Below are 20,250 nucleotides of genomic sequence, written 5' to 3' on the forward strand. Positions count from 1 at the left end.
GAAATGAAAATAAATTGATAGAAATAAAAATCGGGTGAAGGTGGAGGAGAGAGTTCACAAACTAAAGCTGTTGAACTCATGTTAAGTCCGGAAAGCTGTGATGTGCATAATCGGAAAATGAGGTGCTGAAGGAATATCTCCGCCCATTTGTCATTTATCTGGAAGTTCTGCCTCTGTAGCCGGTAGTGCAAGTGGCTCCACTTTGTTGGGAAGCGGAGTCGGTGAGGGGTCGGGGGCTAAGATGTTGGTGACAGCCTCTTAATTAGCTGCCACCGGTGCTGCCATCCAATTTAAGTTGATGGCCTGTATCGAAGACTTGCCGGCTCAGTCAGAGAGCTGGCAGCTTGGCAGCCTCAGCAGAACGGACACTGCAGTTGCCATTTCTAGGGTGCATGTCTCGGGACAGGTAAGTGTGGTTACAAACCAGAGCCTGGGTTGTAGAGTACCAATGGCGCCATTTCTCTGGGAAGTTCACTGTAATAACCTGCATGGGACATAGGGTGTGAGGATGATTGTTTTCCCCCTGCTCTTTGAGGAGTATGAGCTCTCCTACTAGGGGTGGGATAGCTCACCCATATTTGTATAAAAGGAACCGACCAAAGGAGGGAGTACCTGGTGAGTTTCGACCAGTACTCATGCACATAATTGTTGTAAAATAAATTTTGTTTACTTGGACTCTCCCTGTATTATTAACTTGACAGCAGGGTTAAACCTGGAACTGTTGTCGTGCAATCTAATCCAGCTGAGCCACCTCCCCACGTAGATCTTTTTTCCTCCTGGACCACACTGCGATGCTGGGTGAGTGACGATGTCTCAGTTTGGGTATTTGGATGCTTTTTGTCCCCAGTATGGCAACCTGGTATCAGTACACAGAGTGAATGCGGTACTTCTTCAGAGCCAATAATATCATAGAAAATGGGTGCCTGACTGTAATATTGCTGATGGCCTGCAGAGTGCAGACATTTGGAGATATCCGGGGTCTCATACTTTGGCGGTGCCTGACTCGATGTCGGTCGACCAGCTTGGTAGGTTGGTGGGACATTATTTCAATCCAACCCTGTCTATCATCGTTCAGCGCTACAGGTCCACCAAGAATTTGTTTTGCGACTGCGAAAGATTGTCGAATATTGTGAGTACGGCATTGTGTTAGCGAATATGCAGTGACCGTTTGGTCTGCGGGGTAAACGACAACGAAACTCAGAAGGAACCTCTGAATGAAAGTTTCCTCATGTTTCTACGAGTGTTGCAAATCGCCCTGTCTCAAGAAATATGGGCACGAGATGCTCAAGAGTTACAGAGTATGGAAGTGAATGTTATCCGGCACCGGCCCCCACTTGGTTCCTCTTTGGCTCAGAAGGAGCACAGCGGCAATTCCAGCTTTTGATCACAGAGCCGAGCGCCGTGCCACACACCATCCCAGGACTCCGATGACAGTGATTCCACCCCTGCATGAAGTGTGGACATCGCACCTTATATAGCCACAGACGGCAGGAGAGCTGACGCCCCAGGAGCCATGGTCATATATAATTTACAGTGCAGAAGGAGGTCATTCGGCCCATCGGGTCTGCACCGGCCCTTACAAAGAGCACCCTAATTAAGCCCACATATCTACCCTATCCCCGTAACCCAGTAACCCCCACTTAACCCACACAGATCGCGACGTCTCATGAGACTCTGTTCAATCTCACGGGGCATTTCGAGTGTCGCAAACCGAATGAGTGGCCATGGCCTCGTCCCAACACCAAGTTGGGTGCGGCGAGGCCATTAAATCTCGCCCAATATTTCAGGTGAATGACCTTTTGTCAGAACGGGGAAATGTTAGAGATTTTGATCAAGGAGTGGATGAGGAAAAGGATAAAAAGACGGTCTGCGATAGGGTGGAATACAGGAGAGATTGAATCACATGAAAGGGCCATGGGGAATACTCATGTGGCAAGTAATGTTTGTTATGTGATGCAAAGGTCAAATGGTAGTGATGCTAATCAGTGACATTTCGGCTACACAAAAGTATTCTGGCATGGAATGAGTTCGCCTAAAGCTGGAAATCATGATTTGTTTTGGACAGGGAGTTGATGTTACCGGGGTGGGTAGAGCATGCTTGGAACATGTTCTGCACTGGACCCAGTTTCTTCATACCTCACCTCTCCTCTGCTGCTCACCTTATTAGCCACCACCCGTCATTCCTCCGAGCCATGCTGTTGCTGCCTACAGCAGCACCTCAAGTAAGCTGTCCCCTCCCCCCCCCCCCCCCCCCCCACCCCCCGCAGAAATGAAAAGTTATAATTATGAGAAATTCTGTTAAAATGAGGCTTTCACTGGGCAGACAGGTCCAAGGTGATTTAAAAGAGTTTTTTTTTCAATAGAGGTTTACAAAATTCTGAAAGGGTTTTAGGAGGAAGGTGGTTTCCACTGATTGGCGATTTGGTACAGATTGAAGTTGATCATGAGAAGAATGAAGGAGAAAGTTAGAAGAAATGTTTTCATATGTGCACATCGAGGTTAGTAAAATATGTGATGCTTTTGATATTGGGACAGTGACTATAATATAATGTAAAAGGGAATGCATGTGTATTTGACATGAAAGAAAAAGCAAGGAAAAGGTAAGGAATTAGAAAGAGAGTAAATAGTTCCTGTGGAAAGTTGGCGCTTATACAATGAGTTAAATGCCGACTTCTGTTGAAAAAATGAATTAAACATCAACCTGGAAGTTTGACAGCAGTTAACCGAGTGCCTGTCATATAAAATATTTAACAGCATGATCGGTTATTATTAATGCTTATCTAAAGAACACAGAGACCTTGAGCAGCAGTCAAGGCAGGCCTAAAGCAACACATCTTTTTATTTCTATGGGTCACATCTAGCCATGTCGAACTATTGATAGAAATAGTGGTAAATAGTTTATGCTGTATAATGGACTTTGAAATCTAGTTTTGATAACAAAGGAAAGTGCTAAATTTGCTTTAAAACTGATGATCAGATTGCAGGTACAGGGCAAATTCCACTACTCTACTATTCTGCTTTATGTGCTCTTAAAAGGATCACAAAAGATATTGTTAAAAGTGAACACCAGTGCACAGGTTACAGCCTTAAAAAATATCACAATGAACATATGCATGCGCACACATATAGGTGTAATATTAATGGCACTGTTACAAATTTAGGGCTTTATCAGTTATTCTCTTTGGTATTATTCACTTCAAAAGCGGTTTCAATGTCATATATTTAGGGATGAGCACATACACCCCAATATCTGACGATACTAGAATGTAATCCAGAAATGTAATAACAATGTTCCTGCGTGATCTGAATTGAATATTTATGTATTTCCTATTAAATACCATATATGTCTGTCTAATTACTTTGAAGCTCCAAAGATATGCAGGTTATGTGGATTGGCCATGATAAAATGGCCCCTTAGTGTCCAATGATGTGCAGGTTTGGTGGGGTTTAGGGGATAGGGTGGCGGACTGGGCATAGGTGGGGTGGTCTTTCAGAGGGTCAGTGCAGACTCGATTGGTCAAATTGCCTCCTTCTGCATTGTAGGTTTTCTATGGTAGTCAGTGAGATCACTTGGCGATACAATGGCCAGATGAGAATTTGTTAAGGTGTTCTATTTCACAGCAGGTCTACACACACACAGGAAGAGTTTTCATGAGTCTCACTTAATTCAGTTAGTATGTTTTGTATTTGAAGTCCACAACTGCAAAATGGGCAAGTCATCATACACCATTTGAAAGGGCCAATCAATGCATCACTTTTCCAATGAGGATAACCAAGTGGTAGCCATGGAGTTTGCAGAAAAGCTAATTTCCTTCTGCAGGGCACCATTAATTGCTCATATTGTCATCAAGACTCCACAGGATCAGCCAGGAGCTTTTGTAAACAGTTTTGTAAACTGTTTTGTCAAATAGGAAAGGGCAGCAGTGTCCGCCTGTAGGCTATCACAGAAGAAGGATCATACAAATGTGCACCGGGTTTTCAAACAGCTGTTATGGTCCAGTCGTTCTGTGCAGACGAACATCCTCCCTACCCGGATTGTTAAAGCTGGGCTGCCTTGGGACAGACATTACCACTTGAAATATGACTGATCATCTTCACAACCCCACCACACCTGAGCTGATCAGGAATAACCAGAGAATTACTATGTGGAAAATCATTGAGCTCACTTGAAGCAATGCTTCGTATGTCTGGATAGGTCTAGAAATTCCCTGAGAGAATCTTCTGCATTATTGTGGCCTGCTGTATCTTGCACAATATTTGTATATAAATAGGATAAGCAGCTAGAGATAGCAGATCAACAAGAAGACATCATCTGAGGAACAGTTGCATAATGGTGAGGGAGATGCACAGGAATGAAGGATTCCATGGGCGGGATCTTCCGCTTCGCCGGCAGCGCACTCACGCCTACGGATTTCCCGACGGTGTGGGGGTGGCCATAATGGGAAACCGTATTGGCCGGCTGCTGGGACAGAGGATCCCACTGCCAGCGGGGGCACGCTGCACCAGATAACGGGCCTGGTGGGACGGAGAATCCCACTCCTCCGGCAACGTAAACAAAGCTCGTCTGCATTAATAGTTCTGTGAATTATGAGCGGTACGGTCACGCAATGGTTATCACTGCTGCCTTGTGGCGCCGAGGACCCGGGTTCAATCCCGGCCCCGGTTTGCTGTCTGTGTGGAGTTTGCACATTCTTCCGTGTCTGTGTGGGTCTTACCCCCAAAACCCAAAAATGTGCAGGGTAGATGGATTGGTCATGTCTTTTAATTAAAACAGTAAAAAATATATACAAGGCCAAACGTACAAACACTAATTTTGTGTTGGAGGAACAGGGTACCCTCCCCTCAGTATCAACGTACGGGGAGGGGGGGGGAGGGAGGGGGGTGCGGGGGGTAGGATACTCTGAGTATTAAAACAGTTTGCAACACAGCTGTACTAAAAAACAAACGGTACACGCACTAAACTTTGAGCTGAAGAGACCAGATACCCTCCCCTCTGTACCAACGGAAGGGAAAGTAATGGGGGTGGTGGGGGGAGAGGGGAAAGGAGGGTGGTGGGGAGGGAGGGAGTCGGGTGTTGGTGGAGGGGGGCCCAATAGGACACTGCCTGAACTATCTACGGAGGCAGAAAAACAAAAGAACCTTCAATTTTGACGTGCCAGATTCCGGGAGTCCCCCAGAGCTAAATTGTCCCTTAATTGGAAAAAGTTTTTAAAAGTTGTTAATTACATTCACACTCTCTTAACCTTGCATTGTACAACACGGAAATGATTCCACTAGACTTTGCATCAATGATTTACTGACAAGGCAGGCTCATAAACAGCTCAACAAACACACTGCTGACCAAAGTGCCAAAATTATGAAGGTTTTAATATGCACTCAACCACAATCAATTGATTCCAATCAGTAATTATTCAAGTATTGACCCAGATACGCAAAACAGGTTTACTCACTTTACTGCAAAGAACTCAGGAAGAGCTCTTTCAGTGGTTTAATTTTATGTTGATAAAACATAATCCTCTTTTCCAGAAGCCATGGATGAAGACAAGGGAGCAGCAGAAGAGAAAAGGCGAGCAAAACTCTTAGCAGTAAAAAAGAATGGGGATTAATTGATAGCACACAACTCTCAGCGACCTACGTTTCCCCTGAAAGGTTACACAAAGTCCTTCTTGTTATCCCACAATCATCACTCCCTTAATATGGTTTAAATAACACAGAGCATTCAGCTAATTCCCATTTAATGACTTTATGGCAATGCAGACTCAGAAGCTGCTGTGAAAACACACTGCTGAAGTGAAAAATGTAATGAGTAATTAATCTAACGCTCAACACAATAATTTCCTTGAATTTATCTTCCAATCAAGTGTGAACTCTTAATGTCTTTATTAAAAGACAATTTCCGACATTGACACCTCCTGCAAGACAATGCCGAAAGCAGTTTCAGCAAAGCTGGTGGAAAGCTGCTGTTGCTCATATAGCGACTCTTGAGATGTTTGTGGCTGGCGACTCCTGAGACTGATTACAAACTGCCACACTTTGGCTGCTCGCTGTGCTCTCTGGTTCTGTTGGCTTTCTGGCACCATTGGTTGGGTAACAACCAAATGATTCCAAAATGCTGATATGATGTAAAAGTAATGTCTCTGAGAAAATGGGTTCAAATCCAACCACTGCAGCTGATGAAATATGGGCCTGGATTCTCCACCACCTGGTGCTGGTAGTGGGGTCCCTTATGCGGTGGAGAATCGAGATTGCTGCCAAGCGTCGGCGGGCAGTGATCCAATCGCAATGCCCCCCTCTGTTGGCAGTATTGTGATCCGTGACTGTACACCAGCGGGAGGATTTAAATTAATGTAAATAGGTCTTAATGACCCATTTGCATCCACTTAGATGGCCGGGCATCTTATTCTCCAGCCCTCCGTGATTCTCCGGTCCTCTGGGCTGGGAATCTGGGGCGAAATTCTCCCCCAACGGCGGGATGCCCGCCGACTGGCGCCAAAGCCGGCGCCAATCAGACGGGCATCGCGCCGGCAAAAAGGTGCGGAAGTCTCCGCATCTTTGGCGGCCTAGCCCCAACATTGAGGGTCTAGGCCGACGCCGGAGGGATTTCCGCCCCGCCAGCTGGCGGAAATGGCGTTCGGAAATGCGGCGCATGCGCGGGAGCGTCAGCGGCCGCTGTCAGTTTCCCAGCGCATGCGTGGGAGCGTCAGCGGCCGCTGTCAGTTTCCCGCGCATGCGCAGTGGGGAGAGTCTCTTCCGCCTCCGCCATGGTGGAGGCCGTGGCGGAGGCGGAAGGGAAAGAGTGCCCCCACGGCACAGGCCCGCCCGCGGATCGGTGGGCCCCGATCGCGGGCCAGGCCACCGTGGGGGCACCCCCCCGGGGTCAGATCGCCCCGCGCCCCCCCCCCAGGACCCCGGAGCCCGCCCACGCCGCCTGGTCCCGCCGGTAAATACCAGGCTTGATTTACGTCGGTGGGACAGGCAATTCCTGGGCGGGACTTCGGCCCATCCGGGCCGGAGAATCCAGCGGGGGGTCCCGCCAACCGGCGCGGCCGGATTCCCGCCCCCGCCCAATCTCCGGGAGCGGAGACTTCGGCGGGGGCGGGATTCACGGCGGCCAACGGCCATTCTCCGACCCGGCGGGGGGTCGGAGAATGACGCCCCACATGGGTGGGAATCACAACAGGTCTCACCAAACGATAGCCTGACATCAACCATATCAAAGAGAGTTAAATGCATTCCAATCACTAAGTGCATTCTAATCTCTCAAGTATGTGAATGCAATGCACTTACCTCTCTTTGATGTGGTTGATGTGTGTAGACATTGGGGTTCAGCACTTAAAGTCACTCATCCATGAAAGGAGATGAATGAATCAAGGCTGCAGCTGTTTTGTGGAAGATGTCAATCACAGCCCACTACCAGAAATGAAAGAATAGGTTGCAGCTACGGGATCTGAGGGATTTAGACACAGGTCATAGCTGTTTTCTGTCCAGGAATGGACATGTGATACTTCCAGGTAAGTGTTACAACAGTAGTTTTGTTCACTGCCCCTGTCTGGACTGCTCTCTAGGTTTCAGACAGGGGTATTTTTTCTGGGGGGTTCCCTCTGGTTAGGGGGGATTCTGTGTGGGTTCCTATGGTTAGGGTGTCCCTGGGAGTCTCCCTATTAAGTGGGTTCCTGAGGGGTGTCCCTTTATAATGTGGTCACTGCAGAGCGTCCTGCTATGAAGGGGGTCCCCATGGGTGGTCTCCCTATTAAGGGGGTCCCTGTTGGTGGTGTCCATTTTAAGGGATCCCTATGGGGGATCTCCTTTGTCAGAGAGTCCTTGGGGGGCAGGTTGGTTCACCAATTTACCTGGGGGAAGTGGGGGCACCCGGAAAATCCGAGGGGGGCTGATTTGCGATGTGGGGCGGGTGGCCGGCTGCGGGACTTCCCACCTCATCCTCATCATGTAGAAATTTGCATGGTGAGGAATAATGAATTGCTTCCTGATTTGTGCTCCCAGGGGGCAAGTAAATCGGCAGCAATTCTCCTCCAGTGGGAGAACATAGTCTCACAAACGGAGAATCTCGCCCACAAAATTAAAAGATAGTCACATGAATAGTAACTAGCAAATTTTAATTAATTGTCATAAAAACCCATCTATTTCACTAATGACCTTTGGGCAACAAAATATGAAGGGGTGGGGCTGGGGGGTGGCATGTTGTGGGTGGGGGGTGGAGCTGAAGTGCAACTCAGGGTCACCATGATGCCTGTTGGAACTGGATAGCCAAGGGAATATTCATCTTGCTAACATGTCTTCTCTTTTCTCCCCTGCAGAGAATGAATGAAAGAATGCAGCCAGCAATGCTCGCTATCTACCGGGCCACAGATGCCAATGCGAACGCACGGAGGCTGGAGGAACGGGGCCTGCTCCGGGAGGACCCTGCATAAAAAGAACCTGCCCCAGAAGAGCAGGGGCTAGCCGGTGAGGCTTGAGTGCCAACTGTCCAACAGGCTGAGGAAGAGGTGCGAAGGAGGCGCTGCATGAGGAGGCGTGTAAACCGTCAGTGCCTGTCCTTTGAGAAGGGGCTGAACCGCGTGTGCTGACGAGGACTGTGGCTAATCACTGAGACCATGTGCCACCTCTGGCAGATGATGATGCACCTGGCATGACAGGGGTTTGGAGGAGGACACCAGTTCCCAGTTGCCATCAAGTTAACAGTCACCCTGAACTTTAATGTCTCTGGATTTTTCCAATGGCCGAGCGGGGACCTGTCTGGGATCTCGCAGACATCCACACTCAGGTACATCCGCGCTATAATGGATGCCCTATGCGCCCAGGCAGCGGATTTTATAAACTTCAGTCTGGATCAGGGGGCGGGATTCTCTGATTCTGAGGCTAAGTGTTGACGCCTGTCATGATATTCAGATAAATATCATGGTGCAAACACACATACACACTGATGGACAGATCAACGAACCAATCAACGCACACGCAACATCACAGCCAATCACAAGCAAGGGCACACGCACTATAAAATGGGGAACACCACAGTTCCCGCTCATTCCAGCAGGAGACAGTTCAGGGCACAGAGCTCACACCGTGCCACTCAGACATTCACCATGTGCTGAGTGTCTCTCCAAGATAGTGTTAGGGCAGGGTCCACAGGTTAAAGGGTAATGAACGAACCACAGTAACAAGTTTACAGATGTTGTTATTGATAGTAATAAAACAGAGTTGTACCATCTGCAACCGTGTTGGTTCGTCTGCGTACCAGTGCACCCAACACGACATAGTACCAGGATTGGAACCCAGCAACTGTGAAATCTACCTACACATCTTCAGGAATCCGCCATCCTGCGCCATGGACACCATCAGCCCGCCGCAGCCGCTCCAAATCGCTGGAAACCTCGGCGTCAACTGGAAGCTGTTTAAACAGCGCTTCCAGCTCTTCCTAGAAGCCACAGAAAGGGAGAATGCTTCGGACACCAGGAAAATTGCCCTCCTCCTCTCCACGGCAGGGCAACACGCCATCCACATCTACAACTCCCTGGTGTTCGCAAAAGCTGAGGACAAGACGAAGTACAAGACGGTCCTTCTTAAACTCGAGCAACACTTCAGCGTCGAGGTAAATGAGAGCTTCGAGAGGTATCTCTTCCAGCAGCACCTGCAGGGTAAGGATGAGCCTTTTCAATCTTTCCTAACACACCTCCGTATCCTCGCGCAGTCCTGCGGTTACGAGGCCACCTCTGATTCCATGATTCGGGACCAGATAGTTTTGGGGGTCACCTCGGGCACCCTGCACCAGCAGCTCCTCAAAATTAAAAGCCTCACCCTAGCCACCGCCATCGAAGCCTGCGTCCTCCATGAAAACGCGACAGCCGCTACTCCCAATTCCAGGCGGCCGAATCGGCCCGGCAGGGGTCCTACGCGGCCGAATCGGCCCGGCAGGGGTCCTACGCGGCCGAATCGGCACAGCAGGGGTCCTACGTGGCCGAATCGGCAAGGCAGGGGTCCTATGCGGCTGAATCGGCACGGCAGGGGTCCTACGCGGCCGAATCGGCACGGCAGGGGTCCTATGCGGCCGAATCGGCAAGGCAGGAGTCCTACGAGGCCGAGCGGGTCCAGGTGATCGAGTTCCTCCCGGCCCGCGGCCCGGACGAGGGCGGCCATTTCGCGCACTTTCCGCGGCCTCCTGCGCTTGTACGCGCCAAAAGAGACGTTGATGCAGAGGGACGTGACGTGCAGGCGCACTCTACGCAGGACCGAACTGCGCATGCGTGATGGCGCAATGAACGCCATGATGTCACGACATGCGGCAACTTTGGATCCGCACATTTAAAGCGGCAATGTCCAGCAAAGAACCGACAATGCCTCCGCTGTGGCAAGATGGGCCACTACGCTGCCTGCTGTCGAGCAGCTCAACCGGCCAACGCTCCCCAATTCCGCCAGCCTCGCGGGGACGTGCGGACCATTCAGCCTGATACACCGAGTCATACCCTGACGATATACAGACCGGTGATACAGACGACCGGGAAGCCTTCCGTGTTGCGGTCATTGACATGAACCGGATGTCCCCAAGCAGGACCCACCAGCCGATGCCAGTGAACAGTGTCAATCCGGGTGATGAATGGTGTGCCACCCTAACGGTCAATCGATCACCAATCACATTCCGTTTAGACACTGGTGCCTCCGCCAACCTAATAGCATGGTCAGCCTTCTACGCCTTGAAGGTCAGACCACCGATTCAGCCATCCTGTTGTAAGATGGTCGACTACAACGGAAACGTTATCCCGGCCATGGGATTCTGCAAGCTCCAGGTGACACACAATACATACACGGCATCACTGTCCTTTGAGATAGTTGGATCATCGAAGGACTCCCTGCTAGGCGCACAGGTGTGCAAGGTTCTCCACCTCGTTCAGCGGGTACACGCTCTGTCTCCAGAAGGCACGTCAGAATTCCCGGATGCAGAATTTTGGGCACAGCTCCGCTAGCTCCTCGCCCACAACCAGGAGGCATTTGAGGGCATGGGCACACTGCCCTACACTTACAGAATAAGGCTCAAACCGGACGCCACCCCGGTCATTCACACACCTCGCAGGGTCCCAGCACCACTCAAAGACTGCCTCAAGCAGCAGCTGCAGGATCTCCAGGACCAAGGAGTGCGATCCCGGGTCACGGAGCCCACGCCATGGGTCAGCTCCATGGTGTGCGTTAAAAAGCCCTCTGGCAAACTCTGGATCTGCATCGACCCAAAAGACCTAAACAACAACATCATGAGGGAACACTACCCCATACCCAAACGGGAAGAGATCACGAGCGAAATGGCCCGGGCTAAAATTTTTACAAAGCTTGATGCCTCGAATGGTTTTTGGCAGATTCAACTGGATCAGTCCAGCAGGAAGCTGTGCACCTTCAACACTCCTTTTGGCAGGTACTGCTACAACAGAATGCCGTTTGGCATCATCTCGGCATCCGAGGTATTTCACAGCATCATGGAACAGGTGATGGAGGGCATCGAAGGGGTGCGCATCTATGTTGACGACGTCATCATCTGGTCCACCACACCACAGGAGCACATCAATCATCTCCAGCGTGTCTTTGCGCGGATACGGGATCACGGCCTGCGCCTCAACCGAGCCAAGTGTTCTTTTGGCTAAACTGAGCTAAAATATCTGGGGGACCACATATCCCGGTCAGGAGTGCGTCCGGATGCAGACAAAGTGAGCGCCATTACAGCCATGCCGCAGCCGGCAGACAAGAAAGCAGTGTTACGCTTTCTCGGGATGGTCAACTTCCTGGGGAAGTTCATTCCCAACCTTGCCTCCCACACAACGGCTCTTCGCCACCGAGTGAAGAAGACCACGGAATTCCAGTGGCTGCCCGCACACCAGAAGGAATGGGAAGAGCTCAAAATTAAGCTTACCACAGCCCCGGTATTGGCGTTCTTCGACACCTCTCGAGATACGAAGATCTCGACTGATGCCAGCCAGTCTGGCATTGGGGCGGTACTCCTGCAACAGGGTGACACTGCATCATGGGCCCCGGTCGGCAATGCCTTGCGGGCCATGACCCCCACAGAACAGCGCTATGCGCAGATCGAGAAGGAATGCCTGGGTTTGTTAACCGGCATAGATAAGTTCCACGACTACGTGTATGGTCTCCCTCAGTTCACCGTGGAAACCGACCAACGCCCCCTGGTCAGCATCATACAAAAGGACCTGAATGAGATGACTCCTCACCTCCAGCGCATTCTGCTCAGGCTCCAGAGGTACGACTTCCAACTGGGAAAGGACCTCATCATCGCGGATGCCCTATCCAGAGCAGTGAGCACACCGCCCGATTCAGAGGGGTTCGTCTGTCAGGTCGAAGCGCATGTGGCCTTCACATCGGCCAATCTGCCAGCTGATGATTCAAGTCTGGCCCGTATTCGCCGGGAGACTACGGATGACCCCCTTCTACAACGTGTGATGCGCCACATGACGGGAGGGTAGCTCAAAGGACAGTACCCACAATTCTACAATGTCCGGGACGACTTGGCCGTCATTGACGGTGTCCTCCAAAAGTTGGACCGGATTGTGATTCCACAGAGCATGCACAGGCTGGTCCTCGACCAACTACACGAAGGCCATCTCGGGGTTGAGAAGTGCAGGCGGAGGGCCCGAGAGGCGGTATACTGGCCGGGCATCAGCGACGACATTGCCAACATGGTGCTCAACTGCCCCACCTGCCAAAGGTTTCAGCCGGCGCAGCCCCCTGAGACGCTTCAGCCCCATGAGTTGGTGATGTCCCCCTGGGTGAAGGTGGGTGTGGACCTTTTTCATGCGCTTGGCAGGGACTACGTCATCACCATAGATTACTTTTCGAATTATTCAGAGGTCATACGCCTGCACGATTTGACATCGTCCGCTGTCATGAGGGCATGCAAAGACACCTTCGCTCGCCATGGCATTCCGCTTACTGTCATGTCGGACAATGGGCCCTGTTTTGCAAGCCAAGAATGGTCGTCCTTTGCTGCTTCGTATGGCTTCACACACGTGACGTCCAGCCCTCTGCATCCCCAGTCCAATGGCAAGGCAGAAAAGGGCGTTCATATCGTCAGGCGGCTCCTCTGCAAGGCCGCTGATGCTGGATCTGACTTCTGTTTAGCCCTGCTGGCCTATCGCTCGGCCCTACTAGCCACTGGCCTCTCACCAGCCCAGCTGTTGATGGGTCGCGCCCTCAAGGACCACTGTGCCATTCATTCTCGTTCCTACACCCGACTATGCTCCAGTATTGCAAAGGATGCGACAGCAGCGTCCTCAGCAGAAGTTGGCACATGACACTCGGGCAACTGATCTTCCTGCCTTGGTGCCTGGAGACAACGTCCGCATCCACCTACCAGAGGGTGGCTGGTCGGCAACTGCCGAAGTTCTCCGACGCGTGGCTCCCCGCTCTTTCCTGGTTCGCATGCCTGATGGCTCCATTCGCCGGTGCAATCGCCGGGCTCTTCGCCTGCTTCCGCACTCGCTATGTGATCATACACCGGTGCCACGCCCTCCTGTTGTTCCTGATGTCAACTTTGTGGAGCTTCCTGCCACCATGCCCATTCCTCTGTCGCCTGTGGCCAGGCCCATTCCTCAGCCGGTGGATCCTGACCCACCCTTGAGACGGTCAACCCGAATTCGTCGCCCACCTACAAGGCTGGACTTATGAGCCTGTTTGAACATTGGACTCACTAAAGTTTTATGCCACAATGTTAATATGTTTCTCTTTTTGTCGTTACAGGAGTTTGTTTTGATGCTTTATGTTTACACTTGTTTTGTTTGTGGTACAACCTCGTTGCTATGTCGCACCTGACACCTTCCTATGTATATAGTTTAGCCTCAAGTACATGTTGTAGATATTGCACACACACATTCAGCTGCGCTCAGTACACATCTATATTTGTTAACACATAGGCACATATTTTTGTAAAAAAGGTGGGATGTCATGATATTCAGATAAACATCATGGTGCAAACACACATACACACTGATGGACAGATCAACGGACCAATCAACACACACGCAACATCACAGCCAATCAGAAGCAAGGGCACACGCACTATAAAACTGGGAACACCACAGTTCCCGATTATTCCAGCAGGAGACAGCTCAGGGCACAGAGCTCACAGCAAGCCGCTCCGACATTCACCATGTCTCTCCAAGATAGTGTTCGGGCTGGATCCACAGGTTAAAGGGTAATGAACGAACCACAGTAACCAGTTTACAGCTGTTGTTATTGATAGTAATAAAACAGAGTTGTACCATCTGCAACCGTGTTGGTTCGTCTGTGTCGCAGAGCACCCAACACGACAATGCCGTCGTAAACGCCGTTGCGTTTCTCGATGGCGTCAACATGGCCTCAGGATCAGCAATTCTGGCCCCTATAGGGGGCCAGCAAGGCACTGGAGCGACCCACGCCGCTCCAGCTGCCGATCCCGGCGTCAAATGAGCACAGCTGGTCTGCGCATGCGCGGTGGGACCGGCCGATTTCCGCACATGCGCGGTGGGACTGGCCGATTTCCGCGCATGCGGGGTGTCTCCCCTCTCTGCGCCGGCCCCGACGCAACATGGCTTAAGGCTACAGGGACCGGCGCAGAACAAATGAGGCCCCCAGCCCGAGAGGCCGGCCGGACAATCGGTAGGCCCCAATCGCGGGCCAGGCCACAGCGGAGGCCCACCCGGGCCCTTCCCCCCCACAGGCCACCCCCGGACCCTTCCACGCCGAGGTCCCGCCGGGCAAGACCAGGTTAGAACGGCGCCGGCGTGACTCGAGTTTTTCGCTACGGCTGCTCGGCCCATTCCGGGTAGAGAATCACCGGGGGAAGGGGGGGCCCACAGAGCGTCCCCCCACCGGTGCTGCGCCGGCGCCAATGGAGCCGATTCGCCGCTCTGCGGAGAATCCCGTCCCGGTGTCAGGGTGGCGTGGCGTGATTCGCGCCGGTCGTGGCGATTCTCCGACCCGGCCCCGGGGTCAGAGACTCCCACCCAGGATGTCCAGGCATCAGGATTTGCCGCACTGAATCCACAGAGATGTCACCAAGTCGCTCCTCGCTACACCCCCTGACCTGGCAGGCACCCCTCAGCAAGTGTTACAATTTTTAACAGTTTTTCAAACTTTGCTCACCTTCTCTCTCCCCCTCAGCATGGAGCCCCGTCCCCGTTTGTAGATACCTGTAGTGAATTGTGACTTCCGCCTGAGAAGGGTGGAGTATCGTGGAGGCCCAGAGCATATTGGGCCAAACGCACTAAATACATTTAAATGCATGCAAATATTGGTTTTGCATGCCGCCACCGCTGGCGCTAACCTTGTTACCACCACCAGCGAGGGACAAGAGTGAGGCGCTCAAATCGGCGCTGGGCAGGGATCTTGATTTTACCGGACACCAAGGTCAGGATTCTCTGATTGCCGACGCCGAAATCGCGTTCGGCGATTGGCCGGAGAATCTGTTTTTATGCCAAAATCGGGGTGCATTATCTGTCAGGCCGGTTCCGCGCATGGCCTGCGTCATGTTGTACGGCGCGGCCGCCGCAGGTCGCCGCTGTGCGCATGTGCGGCCATGGACCCGGCCATTCTCCGTCTGTAACTGCAGTTAAAGACAGGGGCTTTACGTGGCACAGCTGCTAGCCCCATACCAGGCAGAGCATTGGTGCGGGGGCGCCGCCGACTTTTTGGTAGTAAGACCAGACGTTTGCTCCGGACATAGCCGAAAATCGGAGAACCCAGCCCAGATTCTCCCCCCCGATCGCGGTTCGTGTTTGCAGCGCGCGATGCAAACATAGTCTCACTCCTAGTCTCCAAAATGTAGAATCCTGCCCAGCATGTTGTTAAATGCTGCAAATGTGAGGATCTTGGAAAATGTTACCAATCATTTTATTCAAATTAAAAGACCTTAGAAGGAGGTCCAATGCTGAATAGCAACTCTAACAATATCCCACAAGCACATCTGCTAATAGGACAAAGGAAAATAGGATGGAAATGGTCTCTGAGCCATATTATTTGCAGCACTGGTGTAAGTAATGAGTTCTGCTGACTAGAATAAAGTAAGTTTTCAATTTTCTATTTGCACAAATAACTATTATTTAAAAAATTCATATCCACATCAAACTGTAAAACTCAGAAAAACCAATGGATGAGTAGTGTTGGCCTAAAGTGTTGGATTGGCCTGGGTTAAAATCTTTTTAAAGAAAAATCTCAGAAGACTACAGGTGGAATTTAACGGCTGTTCACGCCAGCGGGATATTCCGGTCCCACTGACGGTGCCACCCGCAAATCCACCCAAAGGGGCGCGTGGTTGGAAACCACAATCGCCGAATATTCCGAGTTGGCCACCCCCAACAGCAACGTCTGGTCCAACACAAAAAAATGAATCCGAGAGTACACCTGGTGCACATGGGAGAAGTATGAAAACTCCTTCGCCCTCGGCCTTCCAAACCTGCATGGGTCCATCCCCCGCATGCGGTCCATAAACCCCCTCAGCTCCTTCGCTGCTGCCGAAACCCTCGACTTGGGACTCGACTGGTCTAACCTTGGATCCATGACTGTATTAGAATCACCCCCCATAATCAACTAATGCGAGTCCAAGTCCGGGATCTTCCCCAACACCTGCCTCATAAAATCCATGTCATCCCAATTCAGGGCATAAACGTTGACCAGAACCACCAGCATCCCCTCCAACCTCCCACTAACCAACCTCCCACTAACCAACCCCCCTGGATTGGCCACAATACATCCCACCTCGAATGCAACCCATTTATTAACCAACACCTCTACCCCCCTTGTCTTCAAATCCAGCCCCGAATGGAACACCTATCCCACCCATCCCTTTCACAGCCTCGTCTGATCCCCCAGATTTAGGTGCATCTCCTGCAAAAAAGCCATGTCCACCATCAAACTCCTCAGATGCGTGAACACAAGCGACCTTTTGACCGGCCCATTCAACACCCTCACATTTCATGTTACCAGCCTGGTCGGGGGGGGGGGGGGGGGGGGGGGGGGGGGGGAGGGGGGGCATCCCGTGGGCATCCCCTTCCCCTGCCGATTAGCCATATTCCACGTCACGCGACCCTCCAGATCTGCCCTCAGATGTCTACTGCCATCAATTCCTTCCCAACTGCACCACACCAACCACAACCTTGTCAGCAACCCTCCGCCCCCCCCCCCCACTCTCAAACAAAAAACCCACTCTATCACCCCCCATGCCTTCCTCCTGGCAACACCACCCCTCGCTCCCATTATCTCGCCCACTCAGCTAGTATGGTGGCCCCTGCCCAAAGCCTCCAACCACTCTTCCACCCCAGTTCCCCTCCCTTCCCCCAACTATCCCAATTGTCGATCCCTATAGAGTAACAAAAGGCACACTCACCATCATAGCTCCCCCGCAAGGACCTGTCCGGAAAACCCACCACCAAACACTTCAAAAAGCACACAAAACTCCTCCGAAGTTTAATGCCCTCACACTCCTCCCAGTCCATTGTCCCTCATAAATTCTATCGCCTCCTCTGGCATGTCAAAATAAAGTTCTCATTTCTGGCAAGTCACCCATAGGTTTTGCCGGGTACAATACCCCAAACGTCACCCCCTTTTCAAAGATCACCTGAGGAAGGAGCAGTGCTCCAAAAACTAGTGATTTGAAACAAACCTGTTGGACTTTAACCTGGTGTTGTCACACTTCTTACTTTTCAAATATGGCAGCCTTAATCCAATCACAGCTGGTCCTCCTCTTCGCCAGGTTGTCCCCCAGGTCCTGATACACCCGCAGCTCACTCCCTTTCCAGGTACATTTCTTGGTTTGCCTCACCCATCGAAGGATCTTCTCCTTGTCCAGAAAGTGGTGCAACCACACCACCATTGCCCACGGTGGTTCACCTGCCTGTGGCCTCCTACTCTGCACCCTATGCGCTCAGTCTACCTCCAGAGGTCAATCGTAGGCCCTCTCCCCCATCGGCTTCTCTAGCATCCTTGCGACATACACACCAGCCTCCGCACCTTCAATGCCTTCAGACATCCTGACAATTCTCACAATTTTGCCTCCAGATTCTCCAGGTCTTTCACCTTCTCCCTCAGCCTCTTTTGGTTCTTCTGTATCACTCCCAGTTCCGCCACCAACAAGGCTAACTGCTCTCCGTGCTCCCCCACCGTTTCCTCTACTTTCTGGATCACCTGGCTCTGGGGCTCTGTTCAACTCGCTCAATCGCAGATCTCAGCGGTTCCACCACCTGACGAGGTCTTCCAGGGCCTTGAGCGGGAGCCACCAAATGTGCGAACATTCACTCCATGGCTGTTACCGGAAGTCCCCAATGCTAATTATTCATAATGGCAGAAAAATAGACCTTGGAAAAATGTGAACAAAGACATCCCTTGAAACTGCATGGCGAGATGGTAACATTTCTTTCTAACATACACCAGATGGCCTGCCAATCACAGGAGTCCAACAGAGGATTTTTTAAAACCCTCCTTGACAGGTTAAGCCTGTTTTTTTTGTGTTTAAAGAGTGGGGGAGTTTCAGATCATGATACTCAGATAGGCCTTATTGACACTTCAAGGGCATTATGTCCAGTCCCTCAATTCATAACTCCCACACAATGGGTTAAGGCCCTTGCAAAAGCCAAAATTCTATCTGTCTGAATTCAGGGCTAAGTTCAAATGACCCTGCTGAGTTTGGGTTTCCCTCCTGTGTAATTCCCATCCCGATCCCTTCCCTCTGCTTGAAAAAATTGATCCATTAGAAATAGGGGCAGGACTTCCACAGCCAAGTCCGACCCACTACTTTTAAAGCTCTACAGAGTCTACCTGACTCCATGAAAATCTGGCTCTAAATCTTGCTGATCTAATGTTCAATAATTGTCATCAGGTTTCAAGCAAACAAACTTCATGTCTGAGGCTAATCATTTTCCCATTAATAACATCTGTTTTCCTGATGTATACTGAACAGGCAGGATTGGGAAATGGATCAGCGTTCCAATTCACTAGATCCCTGACCCCCCAGCACCACCATCCCCATCCCCATTTGCCATCATAACTTCTAGTGGCAAGGAAAATTGCCCGCTTCCTTTTGTACTGATTCGTGCAAATGCAGCAATGATGCAGTGAAATTTTCTATTGCTGGCCTTTCCCATAGAAAGAAGGAACCTAGGGTTGCCAAACAATATATAAAAGACAGAAACGACTTAATAGCAGCCACATTTGAAAGATTTGTACAAATTGTTAGCTCTGACAATTTCAGTTTCTTTACATTTTTCTTTCACTAATGACATCCCATCTGATTTGTAATTTTGTTAGTTTAATAAAAGTACAAAAAATAATGGGCGTGATTCGATGATCCTGAGGCTAATGCCGTTGCGTTTCACGACGGTGTCGACGTGCCCTCAGGAGCAGCACTTCTGACCCCTACAAGGGTCCAGCACGGCACTGGAGTGACCCACGCTGCTCCAGCTGCCGATGCTGGCATCAAATGGGTGCCGTGGGTCTGCGCATGCGCAGTGCGACCGGCGCCAATGCGTGCACGTGCAGTGCGACCGCCGCCAATGCGCGCATGTGCAGTGCGACCGGCGCCAATGCGCGCATGTGCAGTGCGACCGGCGCCAATGCGCGCATGTGCAGTGTGACCGGCGCCAATGCGTGCATGTGCAGTGCGACCGGCGCCAATGCGCGCATGTGCAGTGCGACCGGCGCCAATGCGCGCATGTGCAGTGTGACCGGCGCCAATGCGCGCATGTGCAGTGTGACCGGCGCCAATGCGCGCATGCGCAGTGGCTCCCTTCTCCGCGCTGGCCCCGACGCAACATGGCGTAGGGCTACAGGGGCCGGAGCGGAGCAAAAGAGGCCCTCAGCCAAAGAGGCCGGCCCGCCGATCGGTAGGCCCTGATCACGGGCCAGGCCACAGCGGTGGCCCCCCCCCCCCCGGGGTCTGACCCCCCCGACCAGGCCGCCCCCGGATGGATGCACGCTGAGGTCCTGCCGGGTAAGACCAGATGTGGACGGCGCCGGCGGGACACGGATTTTTTGTGCGGCCACTCGGCCCATCCCGGGCGGAGAATCGCTGGGGGGCCGCTCTGGCGACCGCGCCGCGCCAATGGCGCTGATTCTCCGCTCTCCGGAGAATCGGCGGACCAGTGTTGGGGCGCCGTCACGCGATTCGCGCCCGGCCTGCCGATTCTTCAGCCCGGCGTGGGCTGATAGAATCCCGCCCAATATAACAGAAAGTTAATGTTGAGACAGTAAAACATAGATATGTTTTATCTA

Source organism: Scyliorhinus torazame, chromosome 7 (genome assembly GCF_047496885.1).
Source record: "Scyliorhinus torazame isolate Kashiwa2021f chromosome 7, sScyTor2.1, whole genome shotgun sequence".
NCBI classification, from domain to species: domain Eukaryota; kingdom Metazoa; phylum Chordata; class Chondrichthyes; order Carcharhiniformes; family Scyliorhinidae; genus Scyliorhinus; species Scyliorhinus torazame.